The sequence below is a fragment of the Typopeltis vanoorti genome, chromosome 4, assembly GCF_054136105.1.
Source record: "Typopeltis vanoorti isolate ZY-2024b chromosome 4, IOZ_Tvanoo_1.0, whole genome shotgun sequence".
In the NCBI taxonomy this organism is placed as follows: Eukaryota; Metazoa; Arthropoda; class Arachnida; order Uropygi; family Thelyphonidae; genus Typopeltis; species Typopeltis vanoorti.
Window position 1 is genome coordinate 33,312,211 of NC_143552.1, and position 18,451 is coordinate 33,330,661.

The 18,451-nt window shown below is 36.0% G+C and overlaps 1 long non-coding RNA gene across 1 annotated transcript in view; it reads left to right on the plus strand.

Moving 5' to 3' along the window:
• The first annotated feature begins 874 nt into the window (after positions 1–874).
• Positions 875–18,451, plus strand: part of LOC150107211 (uncharacterized) — a 36,517-nt gene continuing 18,940 nt past the window's right edge. Inside the window, exon 1 of the long non-coding RNA XR_016548223.1 lies at positions 875–947. This is a non-coding gene — a long non-coding RNA (uncharacterized LOC150107211). The remainder of the gene's footprint in view (positions 948–18,451) is intronic.

Below are 18,451 nucleotides of genomic sequence, written 5' to 3' on the forward strand. Positions count from 1 at the left end.
ACAGCATGTGTTTAACAGAGTGGACTGCGGGAACAGACCAGCTCAAGTTTTAAATTACACGAGATTTCTGATGTTAAAAATATTGTGTGACTTGATATCTGAGCTGCCTTTTCATATTTATTGTTACAACAAGCGTATTCATTCTGTTGCTGATGTAAACACCACTAGCTACATTGGTGAATGATATACCCTTCTCTGATGGATGAATATTTTTGCTACTTTTTTTTTTTAATTTTAAATAGAACCATCTTTTGAAGACTACAAAAAAAAAACGAAAGAAATGTAATATAATGTAAATATTTTATCCTTTATTAAAATAAAAGTCATTGGAATGTGAATATGGAAAAGTTAATACTTCTGTCGTACACTTGACACTTCATATTAATAAATATGTGATGGACACAGAGATTAAGTTTTGAAAGGACGATTAATGCATGAGGTAAAAGTAGCAGAAATATTTATTTATTCATTTCTTGCTTGGACATAATTTCAGCGAAGTGGTGCTTTCATAATGTCAATATTATGGGATATTAATTTGTCATTAACACTTTTTCCTCACGAACTCTAATGACTTGAGATCTTCATGTTTATAAATCCTCCTCATAAAAAAAATAATAAAAAAATAAAATATATGAAAAATATTTTTAAGCAATCAAAATCCCAAGTTTTGATTTTTTAAATTTTTTTTTTCTATATTTAAACTGAGTATTACGTTTCATTTATGGATTATTATATTGCACTGTTTAATTTCTATTCCAACATTGAGGAAAGGTTGTTGACTTGTATTTAATTTGATTGAATAATAAACATTAAATCTACCTATAGATTCTGGTGACGAGAGTGTGATGAAAATCGCTAGCCTGCGCGTTGTTTTGGAATGTGTTGGTTTGAATAATTCTTTATTGCACTGTGAACATCTATTTGGTAATATTTATTGCAAATCTCAGGTGTGCATTTTCTTATTTTGATAAAAGTCCTTTCATGAATCAGTTGTAGTTTTATTTTACCTTTGAGAATATATTTTTTAAAATTATTTTAATGTTGCTATTTTTAGTCGCAAAGCCAAACGATATTATGCATAGAGAGCTTATGTTTTGAGAGAGATTACCGAAGTGCATTTTGTTGATATAATTGTAATAATGCTCGATTAATAGGATTATTCCACGAATAAAAAATAAATGTAAAAATTATTATGTAAATGTGCACCAATTTTCTTATGTTTATTACATTTGTTTCTGTCATACGTACAATAACTCTGCTCTGGCTAGTTATTTTTATTTTTTTAAACAAATTTGGTATTTTGAATCGTAGTTACAATAATTTGTCGAGGTATCTCAGTTTTAGTTCAAAATCAGAACTTTTGCTTTGACAAAATTCGGTGAAACTTGAGTCAATAAACAGCGGCACTTTGGTCAGGAATTAAATGAAATTCGGTATTCAGAATTTGAACTGAAAATTATCGAGAGATAGCGATGCTGTTTTAATTGAACTAATTTAGTAGTATAATTAGCCAAAATGATCATAAGCAAACTGCATGCAGCTAAAAAAAAAAGAAAAAGTTTTTGATAATGAATAAATCACATCATTATGAGATTCTATTTGTTGTGCCACTTTTTTTAAAAAAAGTCCATTTATGCATTTGGGAAATAATACTTAACTGTTTTCTTAATCGAATTCAGTGCTGCATTCTTGGCATAGCAATTGGAACAGCACACAGAAAAACCTGCATTCGTACCTTGTCCACACACACGGAATTTTTTTTTTTTTTTTTTTATTACGGTGTAATTGGATCAGAACGATAAAATCATGTGTACAGCAAATCTATCAATTATCGGCCGTAGTAGTTGATGATGTGTATTGATGATGCCACTGTACAAGAATTTGATTACGAAATATGACTACTATAATTTCTTTACTTGTTTAAAAATAATTTTATATATATATAAACCATGCTAACTCAGATTCTAATTCGAGAGAGTTCCAGACTACATTGTGATTGGTCGGTGAATTTAGCGCTCTTGTAAAAGTGGTGATTTTTATCTGTTTTATTGTTTTTTCCCCTTAGAATTAGTGTTTTATAGTATATTAGTGTAGACTCTTGTGTATTTAGTGTTTTATAACATTTTTATTAATATTTTGCAGTATTAAATACATAGATAAAAATGGCACTAAAAACGCACAAGACATAACAAACGTAACTCTAAGGAGAACAGCGAAGTAGAGAACAAGAAAGTTTAACCCGCAAAGGAGGGTATTTGAAGATATTGAAAATGAATTAACCTCTAAAATCGTGAATTTAAAGCAGATTATTAGATGACGCGGGAATTACAGAAAATCGAGAAGTGGTTGAACGAACATAGGGAGAAAAAGAAATTTGAGCAGAAACATCAAAAACACTGAATCAGGTAAGTTATTAAGTAATGAAAATCGGGTAAGTAACGTTGATTGTAAAAAGAAGAATATTATTTGCTATGGCGACTACATCATAAAACATGCTGTTGATGAGCGGGTTATAACTTCAAGTTTTCCAGGAGCAAAAATTAAAAATGTAGCACATGCAATTCAAAATCAGAAAAGAAAAAGTAAACCAGATCTCAAATGTAATAGGTACTAACGATTTAACTAGCGATAAATTCGGTATGAGAGAGGATATGAAATGGTAGTTGGAAGAAACGAGAGTGAAGAGTTAGAAAGTGAAAATTGTAAGTATATTACGTCGATATGATAAGAATGGAAAAATTAAATGGCATATTGATTGTAGGCTGTGTGGAAGGAATAGATGTGAGTTTTGGGATCTGTGGAATGAGTTTGAGGGAAGATTGGATTTGTATAAGAGGGACGGCCAACACTTGAATGCGTTTGGTATCAGTAGTTTTGAAAACATATAATTGTTATGAGACGTGATACAGAGAGTCAGGGAAACTAAATTATAATGGGAGGAATGGTAAGAATCTGTGTGTACGAGGGCTGTTCGATAAGTCCGTGCAAAGTCCAAGAGATGGCACCACCAGTATGTATCGAGGTTATTTTTAGTTGCTAGCAACTGTTGGAGGATCACACACTAAATTTCAGTCAGATAGATCTATTACTCTGTGTTTGGCGTTCATTTGAATCGACCAAGTACCGTGATTTGTGAAAAATGGATAAGAAAGAATTTCGTGTAGTGATTAAACATTACTTTTTGAAAGGCAAAACGGCTCAGGAAACCAAAGCTAAGCTTGATAATCATTACGGTGAGTCCGCAACTTCGATTAGAACGGTTTATAAGTCGTTTAGTAACTTTCGAAGTGGCCATATGAGCACAAGTGATGCTGAACGTTCTGGACGCCCTGTTGAGGTCACTACTCCAGAAATTATTGACAAAATCCATGATATGGTGATAGAAGAGTGAAGGCACGTGAAATTGCTAGGGCTGTGGGCATCTCAAATGACCGCATACATAATATTTTACATGAATATTTACATATTAGAAAACTATTAGCAAAATGGGTGCTGCGTTTGCTCACGCAGGATCAAACGCTTCTGCAATTGTGACCGCAAAATTGTTCGATTTACGCTACGAAGTCCTTTCGCATCCCCCCCTACTCTCCACATTTGGCTCCCTCGGACTACTACCTGTTTCCAAACATGAAAAAATGGTGGCAGGAAAGAGATTTTCATCAAACGATGAGGTGATTGCCGAAAAACTGCCTATTTTGAAGAGTTGGACAAATGGACGGGATCAAAAAACTCGAGCATCGCTGGACTACGTGTATAGACTTAAAAGGAGACTATGTTGAAAAATAAAAAATGTTTGTTCCCAAAAATTATGTTTTCTTAATTTTTGCACGTACTTATCGAACAATTCTCGTAGGAGCGACAGTGTTATGTAACTGTTAATGACGGGAACGGACATTATCATGGAAATTATTATGAGGGGAGAACACAAAATCGATTTCGATTTTGTGTTCTCCCGGTTCGGACCCATCAAACGTGTGCAAAGATGTCTGCATATATAAGATACTACAGAAGAACAAAGATCTGTAAGTTGTCCAATTGTGTCATGCAGACTACAGACAGGAGTATCCAAAAGAGCTTATTATGTTTGTACACAAATGCTAGGAGTATCAGAAACAAAGGGGTAGAGAGAGAGAGAGATTGTTGCTTTGGGCAATATGTTGGGCCCTCAGATTATTGGTATTAGTTAGACTTGGCTATCAGAATCAGACATACTAACTGGTATTGAGTGTAATAGGTACAGTATTTTTAGGAAGGGTAGGCAGGATAGAAGAGACAGGGGAGGGGACGTGCTGCTGATAATATGAATCCAGTTAGTATTGAGAGCTCTGATTGTAATACTAGTATCAGTTTTTCATGTGGCAGTGAGTTTGAGGCCATCTGGTGTGGCCTCAAATACAACAGGATCAAATACATAGTGGGGTGTTGTTACAGACCTGGTGGATTGGTTGTAGTGATGAAATGCATAATCAAGTAGAGACAATGGGCGTGAAAAGAATAATCATAATGGGAGACTTTAATTATTCAAACATTGATTGGGTAGCAGTTAAACCTTAGATGAAAAACTGGATTTATTGAGGTGTTGCAAGACAACTTCCTCAAGCAGTATGTGACAGAATGAACTCTGGGTCAAAAAGCATTGGATTTGATTACAGTGTCAGGGTGTTTCAGTTAAGTACGTAACTATTCTGCCTCCGGTTGGTGACAGTGATCATGCGGTACTCACTTGGGAAGTGACTATGTTCCATTCAGTAAAGGTTACATGCTGAACTACAAAGCAGGAAATTATGACCAACTGAGGAGTATCCTGAGTTCAGTGGAATGGGATCCGTTCCTGGATGGAAAGAATATCGACAGTGCATGGGAAGCATTTAAACAATACATACTTAAATGATACGATATCATAATGTATCCCAAGAGTTCGAAGAATAAAAAGGGCAGGAGTCAAGTGGATGTGTAATCTTATTAAGCAAGATATTCGTAAGAAAAGATGATGTGGAAGGAATACCGTGTGCATAAGGATGATGTCCATTATGAAAATTATAAGCAGCAGGCCAGAAGAGTTACAACTATTGTATGAAAATCTAAGTCTGAATATAAAAAATATCTGGATCATAAGCAAAAGACAACCCAAAAGAATTCTATAGTTATGCTGGAAGTAAAAGAAAGAACGAATATGAAAGGCTGACTCTACTGAATGCAAGTGGTGTGAAGGTGACTGATACAGAAGCGGTTCAGCTGATGAGTGCTCATTTTGCTAAAAGCGATCAACCTGGTGTATGCAACACTGAGCTCACTGCACCCTCTTCACTGGATGAAGAAACTCAGGTATTATAGTTGTTGCACAAACTGAATAAGAATTCAGGGACTGATGGGATGTCAGCACAGATGATAAAAAATTGTTCAGCTCAACTAGCTGTTCCTTTGACTAGTTCAGAAATGAGTTAACAGAGAATCTCTACTTTGCAATGAACTACATGGTTTACTAAAGGAAGGTCATATTTTAGCAATTTACATTCTATAATAATGTTGCTATTGAGCTAGACAAGGGAGAATGGATATACCATGATACTGTTGAATTTTGCTAAGGCTTTTGATAGAATATAGCATGGAAGACTGTTGCATAAATTTGAGAATATAGGGTTGGATTATATAAAATATTAATAGTATATGGGAGATATCAGTCTGCAAGATTTAAGGTAATTATTGGTATACCCCAAGAATCAGTACTTGGTCCACTTCTTAAAACGCATCATTACAGCAGATGAAGCTTTGTTGTGTCATTATGACCCTACAATGAAATAACAAAGCAGTGAATGGACGCATCTGTCTTCGCCTACCCCCAAGAAAGCAAAAACTGTAAAATCGGCTGGTGAAGTTATGACCATAATGTTTTTTTACTACAAAGGCATTGTTTACCAACACGCTGTAGAACCCAGGAATACTGTAAACCGCTCATACTATGCAGATGTTTTATGGACAATGGTACAGCACGTCAAAAGGAATGCTGAAGAATGGCTTCTTATTGCACTACGATAATGCAAGGCCACATATTGCTGGTTGTGTAGTGGACGTTTTGCAGAAGAACAACATAGATATCCTACCACGCACTCCATACAGTCCTGATCTCGCACCGTGCGATTTCTGGCTGTTTCCTCAGCTCAAGAAACCACTAAGAGGCCGCCATTTCGAAAGCAACAAAGCATGTGTAAAAGCTGCAGAGGCGGTTTTGAAAGAACTCTCAAAAAACGGACTTTCACATATGTTTAAAAGGTGGACGCAACGTTGGGACAAGTGCATCGCGTCTCACGGTAGTTACTTGTAAATGTAACATGTAAATGATGACGATTAAAGGTAATCTGTTTTCTCTATAAATACAGTCTTATAACTTATTGAACAGCCTCCGTACATTGCGAGGTTTTTTCTAAAAAGCCGGCACATGCAAAGGGTAGATTTGTATAGCATTTCCTGCAGGTTATATGATTTCCGTTGGACGATTAATCCTTCAGGCATTTGATGCATTTCATGACTCACCTTTCTTCCCTTGAGCAACTGTAGTGTGATTGTAAAGATGGCGATGTCTTTTGTTCTTCGCTCGTTGTTGACCATTGTCCTCTCTGTTCACTTTTCAGCAATTCAAAATTTGGTTTCTTAGCCGATTTCGGTGAATTTTATATCACTGTCTTCAGCATTCTCAAGTGGAGTCACTTGAGAACACTTTCAAATTAACAACAGGAGTTAGAACCGCTTTAAAACTTTAAAAACGGGAGTAGCGATATCACCGTGTGCTTGTTTGTATGCCTATACAGCGCCCTCATAACAACAACAATAGCCGGCCTTGTAGGCCGAGTGGATAGCGTATCTGCTCTCAAGTCAAAAGGCTGTGGGTTCGAATCGCGCCATGGGCATGAATGTTTGTGATTGTCTGTGAAAATACCAGTGGTGGTAAGCAGTAGATGGCGTTGGTGTAGTTGCAGTCAGTTGGTGATTTGAATGGTAGAGACATAGCTGTAGAGTAGGTGCCTTTCCTCAATGAGTTTTTGGACCTCCTGGAGGTGTGAAATAATAATAAAAATAAATAATAATTTCTGTTAAACTCTGCTACTGTAGGTCTCAAAACATATTTGCTATGGCTACTCCTGGAAAAGGAGTTGCCATAGTATTCAACACTAAATACGAGGCTAATCTTCTTGAATGGCAGGAAGCCTCAAGTAGAGTGATGTGGGCAGATATCAAAATGGGGAACTGGACAATGAGAGTAATTTCTGCCTATGGTTCCACGGAAGTTTCGACTAAGATAGAAGTGGAGGAAGTTTTTGAGACTTTAGAGAAAGCAACTGACAGAATGAAAAAGGAAAAGTTGGTCCTTGTTAGGGATCTAAATAGCAGAGTAGGAAACGATATTTTGGGAAAATTTGGAGAAAACAGGAAAGCTAATAATAATGGAAAATACCTGTTGGATTTCTGCAAAGGACATGGACTGCTTATTACTAACACCATGTTCCAACATAAAAATGTGGACAAATTCACATGGAGAGTAAAGGTAAGGAATAAAAGTCTCATTGACTATGTTATTGTTGATAGTGATGTTTTCTACCTGGTGCAGGACACCAGAGTGTACAGAGGATTTGAAATTGGAAGTGATCATTATTTAGTCTTGAGCAGGATAAAATTGAATTTCATTTTGAAAAGCAGAACATTTAAAAACGTTTTAAAGCGAATAAAAGTTGAGCAGCTCTCAGATGTGAACTGTAGACTAAAATACACAAAGATTATTAAAGAAAAAATGAAAGTGTTTGAAAACAAGAACCAAACCTTGGTGATTCAGTGACAAGCCTTGAAGAACACATTGATTGATTCAGCCAGAGAGGCATTTGGAGAGGTCTGCAAGGTTAGAAAAAGCAGAACTCCATGGTGGACACAGGAAGCTAAAGAGGCAGTATAGGAAAAGAAGAAAGCTTATCAAAAGTTCCTGGCAAATAAATCAGCTTTTGCTCTTAGAGAATGCAGAGACAAATGTAAGAAAGATAAATACTGTGTAAAACTAGCTAAACAAGACTAAAAAAGGCTTGAAATGTGGAAAGACAGCAAGAATAGTAAATATGATACTAAACCAGAAATGCTGAAGTATGAATGTATAAACGTCTTACAGTGGTTGCACTGCATAGTTCTGAAGGCCTTGAGAGAGGGACAAATTCCCGATGATTGGAGTAGAGTTGTCATAGTAGCCATATATAAAAAGAGAAAGAAAACAATGTGTGAATTACAGAGGTATTTTCGTATGAATGTTTCTGGTAAGATTTATGCAAGTATACTTGAGAAACGGTTGAGAAGTATTGTGGAAAAAAAAGCTTGGTGAAGAACAAGCTGGATTCAGGCCAAATAGAGGCCGTCAGGATCAGATATTCACTTTATGACAAATAGTTTAGAAATCATGGGAATATAACAAAGATCTGTATTTAACTTAAGTATAAAGAGCTAATAAACTTCATTTCGGCAATGAAAACATTACTTAAATTAAGGGGATATTAAATCCCGCATAGTTTTAAAACCGAATAAGAAACTCAAAGATCGGAATCAGAGAGTTTCTTGCCGAATATAGTAAACTATAAAGTATCGGCGACACTAGCGTTAGCCAATGCAAGTGATCCTAGTACGTAGTACAATACCGGGCAACTCGTTGCAAAGGTGGAGGAAGTTCAGATCGCTATTCTTAGGTATTTTCCATAATGTAAAAATACATTTCCTAGGAAATGTATGCTGTTATTACATTATGGAGGGAGGTCACTACCCAGACCGGTTTCAGCCTTTTTTGAGGCTTCATTAGTGAGTAGCTAGACCTAATACCAAAGTGTATAGCGAAAAGAACTTATGTACTCTGCGAACGAGTTTTCCAAACAGGTGCCAACCATTAAGTTACTTAAGTATAAAGAGCTAATAAGCTTCATTTCGGCAATGAAAACATTACTTAAATTAAGGGGATATTAAATCCCGCATAGTTTTAAAACCGAATAAGAAACTCAAAGATCGGAATCAGAGAGTTTCTTGCCGAATATAGTAAACTATAAAGTATCGGCGACACTAGCGTTAGCCAATGCAAGTGATCCTAGTACGTAGTACAATACCGGGCAACTCGTTGCAAAGGTGGAGGAAGTTCAGATCGCTATTCTTAGGTATTTTCCATAATGTAAAAATACATTTCCTAGGAAATGTATGCTGTTATTACATTATGGAGGGAGGTCACTACCCAGACCGGTTTCAGCCTTTTTTGAGGCTTCATTAGTGAGTAGCTAGACCTAATACCAAAGTGTATAGCGAAAAAACTTATGTACTCTGCGAACGAGTTTTCCAAACAGGTGCCAACCATTAAGTTACTTAAGTATAAAGAGCTAATAAGCTTCATTTCGGCAATGAAAACATTACTTAAATTAAGGGGATATTAAATCCCGCATAGTTTTAAAACCGAATAAGAAACTCAAAGATCGGAATCAGAGAGTTTCTTGCCGAATATAGTAAACTATAAAGTATCGGCGACACTAGCGTTAGCCAATGCAAGTGATCCTACTACGTAGTACAATACCGGGCAAACTCTGATTCCGATCTTTGAGTTTCTTATTCGGTTTTAAAACTATGCGGGATTTAATATCCCCTTAATTTAAGATCTGTATTTAAGTTTTTTTAGATCTGGAAAAGGCATATGGCAAGATGCCAAGAGAGAAGCTATTCAAATCGCTACCGTTATATGGTGTCAATGGTGTTATATCAAGCAATACTTAGTCTTTATTTGAGTTGTAAGTCAGCTGTTAGAATTGAATGAAATACAGAAAAATGGTTTAATGTTAAATCTGGTGTGAGACAAGGATGTACATTATCACCCTCGGTTATTCATTATCTATATGGATCACATTATGAAGGAAAGTGGTATTAAACTGATATCAAAATTGGAGATGTTAATGTGAAGTCTGCTTTTTGCAGACGATTTTATACTTCTAAATAAATCTGCCAAAAGTATGCAAGATTCTCTGACTAAATTGAATAATTGTTGTAATAGATATGGTAGGAAGGTCAGCAATAACAAGACATAGATAATGAAAATAGGCAGAAGCATTCAAAATGTCAACTGCGTTGTGAATGGGGAACCTGTGGAACAGGTAAAACATTTCATCTACTTAAGCACGATTTTTAGTGAAGATGGCAAATTAAATATGGAAATTGACAACAGAATCAACAAAGCTGGTGTGGTAGGAAGTCAAATGAATAAATTCATATGGAATAATATTAAAATTAGTCGGAACACGAAATTATACAACACAGTGTTCAATCCAGTTTTAGTTTATGGGTCAGAAGTAAAACACTTGTCCAAAGACTAGAGACTGCAAATATGAGAGTCCTGAGAAAGATTAGGGGCACGACCAGATGGCATCAACGGCAATGTCATATTGAAAACGAAGATATTAGGAACGAACTTGACATTGTCGGCATCCAGGAATGCGTTAGCAGAGCTAATCTCAGTTGGTGTGATCACTTAAACAGAATGGGCGAGGAAAGAAATGCCTATAGTCTCAGCAATTTCACGCACTTTGACTCGCCGGTCATCCAATACCATATCGTGAACTTGATCAATGATTTCTGGTGTTACAATTTTTGGACGTCCTTCACCTGAATCATCTTCAAAGCTGGTACGGCCACGTTTAAACTCGGAAGCCATTTCTTAATTGTCGAAAACGAAGGAGTAGAGTGCCCATGAACTTTTATGAACTTTGAATGAATTTCTTTTGGCGTTATACCTTCTTTTACAAAGCATTTTATAACCGCACGATACTCAATTTTATCCATTTCAAGAGATACAGACAGCACTTTTGCTTTAGACAGCTATATAAAACAAACTACTTGAGAGAATAACTTGCAATTTCACATGGATGCTTATGACAGATGTACCAACTGAAAAAAAAAAAATCTTGCCGATAGTATTGCCACTATGCTCGAGGCCGAGAACTTTTCAGACTACCGTCGTATGTTCGCCTTTTATTATTGCGTTTGATTTAAAGTTTAACTTGCAGGAAATTTGTTCCAAAGTGTTGGTTCTCATAAACTGGAACCACAATCAAAAGCCATAATAAAAGTCGAACGTTCAAACACTTATGTAGAATTCGTGTCGTTTAAATAGCACTAAGGCAACTCGAATGGCGAAAGTTGCATTCTCTTTCGTACATTTTGAAACGTTGTTTCAAATGCAGTTATTTGGTTTTGAAATGATGATGGATTTATAATATCCTCCCTTTATTAACTTTACCACGCCAGATTGAAGCCATTTAGGCTCGTACTTTTACTTATATTATTTACGCACATATCAAGAGTTCTCATATGAGAAGTACAACTTTCCAACTTAGGATTACTACCATATTCAAAAATATTGAAAAAAAGTTTCTGCCTTCTTTAGGACATATGGTAAAGGTCTGGTGAGAACGATAGGTCCGTGAATGCCGCTGGACTTGTCTAGGCTGCTGTTCGGCGCGGGTCTCTGCGAGGAGCTTGGTGGCCAACTGTGCCTGTGGCTCTGCTGGGCTGAGGTTTGACACATCGTTCTCAGGCAGAGCCAAGAAATTCCAGTATTTATTTATTTCGTATCCAAACACAAGCGGCACTGCAATAAATGATTGATACAACATTATTTGAGTTAAAGAAATTTCAGTGAGGATCAATGAGAAAGCAACCTATTCAGGTCACTTTAGTTTTGGGAATCCTAGGCGATTTGAACATACTTATTTCTGTTGGACCATCAATTTTTTATTTTGGTTTAACCAATAAGAATAAAATTTAGTCGGCTAAATCCCAAATTGCCAGCCCATCCTCGTTTGTTCAGTATCCAACAGGTAGACACCGGACAGGGTGCACCACTAGAAGGTGAGGATTGGCCATTAGGTCAGAAGCCCTGGTCGGTTCTCCGCATTCCTTTAAAGGCTATGTGGAGATCTCCTCTCAGTTATACAGCTTTGACCCTTAAGTCTTGGATGTAAGAAAGTTTTAAAGCGAATAAAAGTTGAGCAGCTCTCAGATGTGAACTGTAGACTAAAATACACAAACATTATTGAAGAAAAAATGAAAGAGTTTCAGAACAGGAATCAAACCTTGGAGATTCAGTGGCAAACTCTGAAGAAAACATTGATTGATTCTGCCAGAGAGGCATGTGGTGAGGTTGTCTGCAAGGATAAAAAAATCAGAACTCCCTGGTGAACACAGGAAGTTAAAGAGGCACTGAAGGAAAAGAAGAAAGCATATCAAAAGTTCCTGTCAAATAAGTCAGCTTGTGCTCTTAGAGAATACAGAGACAAATGCAAGAAAGCTAAACACTTTGTAAAACTAACTAAACCAAAGTCATGGGAGGACTTTGGCAAAAATACAGAAAATAAATATCAAGAAGGTGGCAAAATATTCTGGAGGTTGTTGAAGAAGCTTAGGAATGGAGGAAAGAGTGCTATAAAAGGAGTTAGAGATGGTAAAGGTGGCATGAAAACGGGAGAAAAAGATATCCTTGAAGTATGGAGTAATTACTTTGAAAAACTGCTAAATGAAACAAGCAGTGATGATAGCACAGTGATAAAAAACACTGACCAGGCATGCAGTCAGGAATACATATCCATACTTGAAGTAGAAAAAGCCATCAAAGGCTTGAAATGTGGAAAGGCGGCAGGAGTAGATGATATTCGAAAAGAAATGCTGAAGCATGGTGGTATAAGTGTCTTACAGTGGCTGCACTGCATAGTTCAGAAAGCCTGGACAGAGGGAGGAATTCAAGATGATTGGAGTAGAGCTCTCATAGTATCCATATATAAAAAGGGAAATAAAACTGAATGTGAGAATTACAGAGGTATTTCTCTACTGAGTGTTCCTGGTAAGATCTATACAAGTATACTTGAGAAACGGTTGAGAAGAATTGTGGAAGAAAAGCTTGGTGAAGAACAAGCTGGATTCAGGCCAAATAGAGGCTGTCAGCATCAGATCTTCACTTTACGACAAATAGTCGTGAAATCATGGGAATATAACAAATATCTGTATTTAAGTTTTGTCGATTTTGAGAAGGCATATGACAAGGTGCCCAGAGAGAAACTATTCAATACGCTGCAGTTATATGGTGTCAGTGGGGCATTATATCAAGCAATACTTAGTCTTTATTTGAGTTGTAAGTCAGCAGTTAGAATTGAAGGAAGTACAGGAAGATTGTTTAATGTTAAATCTGGTGTGAGACAAGGATGTACATTATCCCCTCTGTTATTCATTATCTATATAGATCACATTATGAAGGAAAGTGGTATTAAAAATGATATCGAAATTGGAGATGTTAATGTCAGCTCTTTGCTTTATGCAGATGATGTTATACTTCTAAATAAATCCGCTACAAATCTGCAAGATTCTCTGACTAAATTGAATAGCTGTTGTAATAGATATGGTATGAAGGTCAGCAATAAAAAGACAAAGACAATGAAAATAGGCAGAATCATTGAAAATATCAGCTGTGTTGTGAATGGAGAACCTGTGGAACAAGTAAAACATTTCAGCTACTTAGGCACGATTTTTACTGAAGATGGTAAATTAAATATAGAAATAGACAACAGAATCAGCAAAGCTGGTATGGTGAGAAGTCAATTGAATAAATTCATATGGAATAAGAGAGAAATTAGTCGGAACACTAAATTAGCTGTATACAAGACAGTGTTCAAACCAGTTTTAACTTATGGATCTGAGAGCTGGGTTAGAAGTAAAACACTTGACCAACTACTAGAGACCACAGATATGAGAGTCCTGAGAAAGATAATAAGCGTGAACAGATGGCATCAATGGCAATATCATATTAAAAACGAGGATATTAGGAAAGAACTTGACATTGTCAGCATTCAGGGATGCGTTAGCATAGCTAATATCAAGTGTTATGGTCACTTAAACAGAATAAGCGAGGAAAAATTAGCAAAACAAGTGTTCTCTGCCAGGTTGGCAGCAAAACGACCCACACGAAGACCAAGATATAGGTCGATTGATACGGTACAAAGTGCCTTAGACGATAGAAATATAAGATCTGATAATGTTGGAGTCTTGACAAGTAACTGACTGATTTGGAGGAAAATTGTAGATAGGAAGTTAGTAATGATGTAACTTTTTCATGTAGTACTATCATATCCTGTACACCCCCTTGAGATGGCAGGAATTTGGTGATGATGATGATATTTCTGTTGGAAGTTTATTTCTACTCTGTTAGACTATAATAAATTCAATTTATTCCTTTATCCAAGTGTAAGCAAACAAAGTTTGCGCCTGAAAGTATCTTCAGGACCGAGGCAACTCGTAGTAAAGGTGGACGCAGCTCTCATCCCTCCTTATCTCAGTATCTCTCATAATGCAAAACACATCTCCTTGCACACGTGTATAATGCTATGCATTAAGGGAAGGGTCAGTACTCAGACCGGTTTCGGTATTTATTGAAGTCTCGTCAGCGGGAGCCAGACCCAGAAGTGGTGATACTAAGGCAGGAGCAATGGAGAGGTAATATTTACCTATTCGAGTTGCCAAATGGTGTACCTCCTTATTATTAGATTACTATGGATTTAGAGAAAGATGTTGGAAGTTTATTTTCCTCTTGGTTAGACTATAATAAATTTAGTTTAATCCTTTATCCAAGTGTAAGCAAACAAAGTTTGCGCTTGAAGTATCTCCAGTGCTTTACATTATGGGAGATACTGAGACAAGGAGTGATGAGAGCTTGGCCCACCTTTACTACGAGTTGCCTCAGTCCTGAAGATACTTCAGGCGCTAACTTTGTTTGCTTACACTTGGATAAAGGATTAAACTAAATTTATTATAGTCTAACCAAGTGGAAAATAAACTTCCAACATCTTTCTCTAAATCCAGAGTAATTTAATAATAAAGTGAGACACCTTTTGGCAATTCGTATAGGTAAATATGACCTCTCCATTGGTTCTGCCTTGGTATCACCACTTCTGGGTCTGGCTCCCACTGACGAGACCTCAATGAAGGTCAAAACCGGTCTGGGTAGTGGCCCTTCCTTTAATGTATAGCATTCTGCAAGGAGATATGCTTTGCATTATGGGAGATACTGAGACAAGGAGTGATGAGAGCTTGGCCCACCTTTACTACGAGTTGCCTCAGTCCTGAAGATACTTCAGTTGCAAACTTTGTTTGCTTACACTTGGATAAAGTATTCAACTAAATTTGTTATACTTATTTCTGTCTGGTCTCTGATGAGAACCACCAGTTTGAAACAATTGTCAGGCCAGTAAAACCTTACTTAGGTGATCATATGAGCTCCTGAAGTTCGTGTCTTTTCATCCAGTGCCAAAGGCTGTACTTTCATGAACTCTTTGGTCATTTTTAAAATTGACCAAAATTTTTAAAATTGAAATTCAGTTATTTGCCCATGAAATAATGATGGATTTATAATATTCTCTATTTCTATTATAACCACGATTGACGCTTTCTTGGCTTTTTCTTGAACATATTCTTTGGTAAAAGTTTTGTGACTCCCATTCACGAAAGATTTCAAACCTTTCGATTGTTTTATGTATTTTTATTTTATTGCTTTTTTACATAATTCGGATACTGGTTTAGAGACCAAACATGGGACTTTTCAAGCTGCTTCAGACCTACAATAAACAGAACAGTATTCTCAACACGGAGATTAAATTCAACTTCCTCTTAAAGCCTATCACAAACAGCTATGCACATGGTGTAATTGAAACTCCTTGTCTGCTCTCAGACAGATATGTTCGAGCTAGCTTCTTAGGCCAACTTCTTAGGTACTTTTATACCATTTGCCTAAAAGTGCCTTAAAAAAATTTAGCATCATTATCCGTTGACTGGAACAATTGCCATTAAAATAATCTGAATTATGTTATTTTTGTGAGGAAAATCAGTATTTATTAATGTGTGTAATTCGTTTAAATTACTGTTTTAAGTACGCTCGATTACTCAGTTTCTGAAGTTAACGTAAAAAGTTTTATTTATAAGTACCTTGAAAAGTAGTTTCTGGTGACCTAATTGTTTCACTCTTTACTACTATTAGTTGAACGTGCTGCAAACGCTTGTCACAAAGAGTATTGATATACTCAAAGTCATCTGAAGTCCATCCTGGATACAGTTATTAGTATCGGATGGCGTCAGTCGGTTCGGTTGTCGACCAATGCAACTAAGGTTATGAAGTTAGTGCATCATGTCTATTACTTTGTGTTTTCTCCTTGCCGGCTTTTCAAGATGATAAACCTAGCTTCCGGGAGAACTCTCTACCTCTTTATAACGCTAGTTAACCCACCCTTCATTTGAAATCCTTATAAAGTGTTTTCAAATCATAGACCGGATTCGAACACAGCCAAAGGGAACTGTAATGACTAAGCATCGGAGGCTTGCATCTATCTTCAAATCAATGGGACTGTTATGCATTTTGCAACTCACATTTTCTAAATTCTTTATTTTCCATTTTCAAACACGAATCACGAACCTATCGGTTTTCATATGTTAAACAAATTTTTGAAATGATCATAGTACTATTTAAATGAAAATTTGAAAATAATTTACATGACATTTAAAATATTTTAATTAGGTTAAATAGTTTAGAAATAGTTTAAATGATGATATTTATTTTAGCTCAAAATCAGTCCGTCGGGTTTTTCACAAAAATTTAAACATACTATTGATCATACCTTGAATTTCAGCAACTTAGTTGTAGGATAAAATTCGTAGAGAATAGTTTCATGTTTGGTGTTTGGCAACTTGTATATAACTTGTATATTTAGAGACCAGTAAAAGTTTTTTTATAATTCAAATTGTGGAACTGAATTTTGCAGTTTTATCATGCAGTACTTATTATCATTTGACACGACCTGCCTGTATACTAAAACCTATAGATGGAATTTGTCTGGCTAAGTTAAGGATTGTAGGTTCTGTGATCAGCCTTGGAAAAGTTAACTAGTCTTTGAAAGCTGATGTATGGCAATGGTCTCATGAATAAATGAATATTATTTATTGTATAAATTAAAACAACAAGTATACAATAAAATAGCTATTATGAAAATAAATCCTTAAAAAAACTTAAATGTTATTCATCATATTCATGTTTCGCTCAAGACTTTTTGTTTAACTCATAAATGTCAGCTTTAATTTTTATTTTCTCTTAATCTCTCCCTAGAGAAATCACACTTAAAAAAAAATCTCCCAACACGCTGTATGATTAATGACGTTTAAAAACCGGAAGAAAGCGAATACATTCAGTTGAATATTAATTACAGATTCACGTGGTGGTGTTTTTTATTTCCATATCAACAGATTTCATCACTATTCGTAACTTCTGTGCAACATCCTAGGCTTATAAATAGTTATCCACCCACTCAACCACCCAAGAGTATGCGTTGAGCAACTAGGGACACGTATCGCCATGCATGTGAAAAGAGTTAAACGGGAAAAAAAAATAAATAAATAAAATTAATAGAAATGTGTACGTAAAGAAACATTACTTCCACTTCTACGTATTGTTTGAAATGACAGATCAGTTGTATACAATTAGCATAGTCTGTTTACAGCACTTTTCATGATTGACAATATCCGTACTGTCTAAAGCTATATGCCTGGTTTATTAATCATTAGAATCTTTAGAGTGGGCTATCTTTAAGAACAGAAAAGTCTTCACTCAAAGGTAAGTAATAGCAAAAGTAAAAAATTTTCCATTGCGTAATTAACGGAACAAAGACCTTGGAAAGCTCGTAAGGCTGCATTCCATTCTACCAGGCTTTGTCTTGAATAAAACCCAAGTTATTGGCACGACTCCACCCTTAATCCAGTTGCAGAACACGTGGAAATGTAATCGAGGTCTGTCACGTATCCTGCATCAGGAAGTTCTTATACGAGCCTGTTTTGTTGCGTTGGTGACCGGGTGAAAGAAAAGCAACATCAACAATATATCGTTTGTCAGGACTTTTGTTGCACTATTTCCCTTGAAATGAGAAGGGTAAAGTGTGTCCTGTGTCAGCGAATCTGGCGCTTTGGGGAAGTTTCAAAATTGACTTTGTTTACTGTAACGACTGTCAATTTATACATTACATTTAAAGCTATATATTTTAATGTTAAATGAGCAGCCACCCACTGTTGAAGAATGCTTATTTAATTTAATTAGTCATTGTTGGGAGAGTTCTAAACTATCGCTATTTCTTTCCCATCCCCCTAATTTAAGAATATTTATGGAGTCAAATAGAGAGCTTGTAGAGTAGTAAGGCTTATCGCCTAAAAGAGCTGTTGTTTTGGAAAAAACGTGTCAAATTTATTGTCTCACAGGAAAGTTTTTGTTTTTATTAATTTCAGTGCTAAAAGGTTCTTTCAGGAGCTTTATTTTATGTAGAAAGGCAAGTCATTCGTACAGTCTTCAATGACTCAGCGAGATCAAAACAGTATTTTGGTA